Raw genomic sequence first — 5,700 nt, 5'->3', positions numbered from 1 at the left:
CTCTCAGACAAGTGCCATTCCTAGGGGGCGGCTTGGTTTTTCCTAATACCCTGCATGAATGTCTCTGTGACTGGCTTGCTGCTTAACACTGGGGGAGGGAAAGGCAGAGGGTGGAGCTAAGAGCTCTTTATGGCCCAAATACATTCATTGTATGCAGGCAGGAGATTCTTAGACAGCCCCCCACCCCCCACACTTCAGCCCCATCTCAAACCACCTCTTGCTCAGATGAAGGGTTTTGGGGGGGCACTGCAGTCAATTTTTAGTTAATTTCTGTTACACAGGATGTAGTATTATTGTTATCGTAGCTATTATTTTCGAGCATCTCTGTGAAAAAAGGACTGTGTTTAGCGGCTGCTTCATGGAAGTAACAGCCTCTGAATATGTGGCATTACACATCCGAACTGTGCACACTGATTTTTCACTATGTTTTCCAAAGCTGCAGTTAACTATGGTATTCCAGGGCTTGTGCACAGTGAAAACTATGCACAGCTGCCACTTATGATTATATGGACATGGGCACAGCTACACAGGATGTGCCCTCGATGTAGGACTTGTATACCTAATGTGAACTGTTAGCCTTACCTAATTTTTTTCTCAACCTGAGCTTCCCTCAGCACCTCTGCTTGTACACATGTTTGAGCCCTGCATCTTTCTGTGGGGTTTTATAAGTCTCCAGAATAAGTGCCTTTTTTCATAAAGAGCACCAGATAAACTAGACATGCTACTGAAGAGTCTAAAAGCAGTTAGAGTTTTAAACACATGTTTCAATCCATCACCTGCTGCCATACCTGAATTCTGCCAAAAATGGCTTCCTGGCCATTCTCCTGTGTGTCATAGAATCTAGCTACAGGGTATTAAAGTGATTCTTAAGGGAAGAGTGGTCTCATCAGAAAATGAATACAAATTTTAAATGCTAACATTCACCTCCCTGCAAAGGCTCTTTAACACTATCAAAACTAGCTTGCAATGGGGAGCTGTCCCTTTGTCATGTGTGATGTCATGGGCACTATATGGTAAGGCTTGCTGTGTGTTTATGGTGACAATAGAGCTAAAGGAGAGAGGGAGGGAGGAGCGGGATAATCTGATTTTCACAGGGAAAATTTTAAGGTTCTACCTGAAAGACCCCATCCTCTAAAATAAAGATTGAATTTTAAAGTACTAAACATATTTGGGAGTACAGAGATTCGTGTGTGCCTGTGGGGTGTCAATCACAGCCTTAGAAAACCAGGATTCAAGGCACGTGCCTAACATTGTCCCACATTCTCAGTGAGAACTGTGTCCAACCATTTCTTCTTTTCCTGCCTCTTTCATGCTCTTTGGGTCACTTATTTTAAGCCTATTAATCTCAAAAAACAACAGGGCAATTAATATCTCTAGCAAATTGAATACAGTGGAATCCATAACCAGCTGCCACTGAGGGATGCATTAAAGCTCTGAGTACATGTCTATAGACTGGAATCTTAGTATTAGTTGCCAAGTTCTTACAAAGGGTCGGGTTACTTTGTGCAGCTTTGCACTGCTGCAGAAAATGTGGGTTCACTTGTGAGCTAAGCATGTGTTGAATGCATTCCACTTATTTCCTTTGTCAGCACAGCAATTTGACTATATGTGTGGAAACCCCATTTCAAACCCCAAACCTCTATTATAGGCAAAATCAGTTTATTAATATTTCTGAGTCATTTGGCACATGCTGCTACTGCAGTATTCCATGTTGTCTTGCTAGTCAAAGCCCTCTTCTGTTTTCTCACAATTTTGGTACTAACGGGAAAAAATGCTGCTTTTTGAGGGCTTCCGATTTATTACAGATCAGATTGCCAGATGTTAATCAGGAAATCAGGCTTCTAGCTTTAAACACCTTTCCCTAACCTGGTGCCCTTCAGGTAGGTTGGACTACAATTCCCAGCATCTCCCAGACAGCTATGGGATTTGCAGTCCAAGTCATCTGGAGGGAGCCAACTTAGGCAAGGTTTTACAAGTCCAAAGCAGAACAATATAACACAGTAGCTGCTTGTTTTCCTGTCAAGCTACTTCATGGATTCTGTCTCTTCACCCTCCTTTCTTACCTGCCTTTTACAGTACTGTGAGTAAAATTTGACTTGCTATAGCAAGCAAAAGGCCAGTGAAGAAAATCTTGGATTGGTGGAAGGAAACACAGGAGATGTGTGTCTGCCATTGCTACAGGCATGATCCATGGCAGTGGTGTAAATCCACTGAGTCTCCCGCAGATATTGCTGATGTAGACATAGCTTTATGATGCTGTCCTTAAAAACTTGCAGAAGTAAAACTTCAATTCCATCTTAAAATGGTATCCTATCCAGTACTTGTTGTTTTGGGACTAGGAATTATCTTTAGCTTAGGGTCAGGTCCTGAAATTTATGAAGGAAAAGTCTGAGCTTATTCAGAATGCAGCCCGAGCTCTTCGCAAAACCCAGGAGCACAGAGGAAAGGTAGCAATGGTGATATTATGCTGGTATTACTCTTGCTGAAGTGCTTACTGGTATGTAGTTTCAGATAGTCTGGGATTTTCTTGTGTTTTTTAAACTGCTGACCTTTTAAACACAATTGACAATGGAGCTGCCTGTTTTCTGGGTGGAAGTGGACTCTGAAAATGGCTTGTCCATTTGGAGTGTGAGGTGGGGTGGAGTGGAAGTGAGTTCAATCCACATTTAGAGGTGCTTTGATCATGCAAACCACATTGACCGAGTTCAGACAATGTGACAACCCACACTCAAGGGCTGAGTATATGTTGAATGTGTTGGTTAACTACAAACAACCCATGAAGATAATCCATGATTTGTTGCTTAATTGTGAACTTCGGGTTGTCTGTGGTTAGCAAACCATGAGTTGTTATTGCAGATGGATTCAATGACCCATGTTTCAGCAACAATCCATATTCAACCATTACTCAATTCTTGAAACTCTGAAAGAAAATTTGTCCTAAATTTTATGTCCAAATTTTTTCTTTCTCTCCCACCATACATACACACAGCTTTGTTATTGTTGTTGTAGTTGTTGCAAGCCTTCATGTCTCTTCTCCAGGTGAAAAGCAGTTTTGGGGTTTCAGAAGTGCATTCATTGTTTCAGAAATGATATTTCTTTAAATCTAGTCCTACTTATTTAGGTGCCATAATACAGGCTCAAACAGCACACTTAATCCAAACAGATTATTACAAAGAACAGAACAATGTTTGATTTCCTGTCATAAAAGTAACGGCTGCCTTTCCCAGACTTTTTGGATCAGCAGGTGCAATTGGAATTTTAAAGTGTTATCAGTATTATCACAAAATGGCTGCCATGGAGGATGGGGCTTGCCCATTCATAAAATGGTTGTTATGGTCACAAAACACCCATTTCTTAGAAGACAAACTGAGGAGGCTAAAAAAATTAACTTGTCCAGGAACCTATGTACAAGGCAGAAGTGGGGCACAAGCCCTAAAGCGCAAAACTACTGATGTGGACTCAAACAAAGAAGGTGCTGAAGGGCAACCTTTGCATTTCAGCAAGCCAGCATCCCAATATCAATTAAAATAAGATTATATATGTGAAGAAACAAAATTAAAACCAGCAGTGTCTCTGTGTGAACTTTCAGAAGTCTCCATGTCTGTGGTTTCTTTATATTTACATGTTATGTATGTTATATTTTTAAAATATATATTTAATCAAAACAAACAAGCAAAGATGAAGGAATCCACTTAAGTATATATCAGGGAAAAACCTCACAGTAATGGATTACCTGTCTGAATATTTCCAGAGAAAATCCTTCCCCCCCACCACTTACTTTTTATTAACTCTTAGGAAAAACCTTTAGTAATGTCTGTGCATAAGCCCACCTGGCCTAACTGTTGAACACAGATTCTGAAAGGTATTGCATGAGTCTCCAATGTGTCATCAAAAGTGGTTCATTTTGAGAGCATATCCTGAGAGATACGTCCAACACCAGCAAGTTGTCACCTGCATTTAAATCCTTTTAATCACTGACTGTGTTTTGTGAATCCCACTTTGCTTTACATTTTTATGCCCTGCTGCACTTAATGCACATAATAGTAGGTTGTAAACTTCCTGCACTTTTTCTTCAGCGAATGCGGTGAGCCACGCAAATAGGTCTTGTACGCAGTGGACCGAGTGAGGTGGGAAAGTTGCTTGGCCTTTTAAAACCACAGTCCTTTGCAATAATCCAATCAATGAATAAGTAATAAATAGAGTTTGTTAACTTCTACCTAAGGGATTAACCAATCTCTGTGACATCCTTGAAACAATATGCATCACATAAACCCAGTTGAAAAGAGATGATTTTGCCTTGCGAGAGAAGCTTCTCTTTACCCAGGCTGAGAGATGGAGGGAACTTCAGACTGAAGAACAGCCTCAGGGAGGGGAAAGGGGGTTATCTCCTCGCCCCACTGGACTATCTCCATGGCTGGGGAACACTGGCCCAATTGTTCCAGTGTCAGGCTGATACTCAGCATAGGGTGGGGGAAGAGCGCACTGGGAAACAAGAGGAGAGGCGTGCAGTTCTGCCCATGCCCAGGTGCAGGTTCCTGCTGACCTCCTGATGAAGAAGGGAGTTAGACTGGCTGCTATTTTTTCTCAGGCACACAGGATGACATGGTCTAATGGCAGAGTGTGGGAAGACAGCCGGCAGAAGAACTTGCTTCCGGATGAATTATCAGAGTTATCAGGAGCCCTCAGTTACCTCAGAGGGCTCCTGGCTGTACCTTGAAAAAGTTAAATACAAGGAAGAATTCTCCTGTACCTGTAAAACTGGGATGGGAAAAGCTGTCCCTGGGAGAAATGTCCCATCTATACACATCTTAAATGTCCGAGAAAGATACACTCAGGTGTGTTGGCACCATGAAAGAAATTTTCCAAAATTTTATCTCTCTCTTGCTCACCTCAGTGAAAATGAACCCTACTTGGGGTTTATTTTTTATTCATTGCAGTTCTATGCCATCACACAGTCAAAGCTCCTTCAGCATTTTACAACAATTAAAACCATAAAATTTATCATGATAAATACAAAATAAAAGTTTTAAACTGCAGCATGAAATGTGTTTATTACATTTACAGTCCATGTTTTTCCTCCTGCAAGGAACGAAGGTAGCTTACATGATCCTTCTTTTCCTCTTCATTTTATCCTCACAACAACCCAGTAAGGTAGGTTAGAATATAATAAACAAAAGAAACATAAATTAGGGTTGCCTAGATGGTTCCCCTAGCAGGACACCTGTCTTTTAAGAGCTAACAGGACAAACCAAAAATCAGCAATTGAAGCATCCCTGCAGATCAGTGATGGGAAAACTGTCATCTATTGAACTGTACCTGATGTAGCCACTAAAAGCAAGGCAACTGATCAGAAAAGTTGGCAACCATGGTGTCTAATTCTCTTATGCCTTCAGGGACCACTAATATAATAAGAGCATAAGAGTTTAATAGTCTAAACCTGTGAAAGGGGCTTTGGTGGACTAGCTTGCTTATTTATAATGATTTACCCCAATAATGCATTAGTCTTTGAGATGATATTTTAAAGATTTGTTTTAAAAAAGTAGAGAGATTCCTTGAAGCTTAGATGTAGCATTTGGATTACTGCTAAATGTATCTTTCAGTTGTAAATGCAAACTTGCATGAGATTTACTGTGAGTTCTGTTCTTATATTACATCTTTCTTTACTGCCTCCCCTCACCACCCAGTTGTACAGCAGTCTTC

Source organism: Varanus komodoensis, unplaced genomic scaffold, assembly GCF_004798865.1.
Source record: "Varanus komodoensis strain SLA01 unplaced genomic scaffold, ASM479886v1 scaffold39, whole genome shotgun sequence".
Lineage (NCBI taxonomy): Eukaryota > Metazoa > Chordata > Lepidosauria > Squamata > Varanidae > Varanus > Varanus komodoensis.
This window is presented reverse-complemented; position numbering follows the sequence as displayed.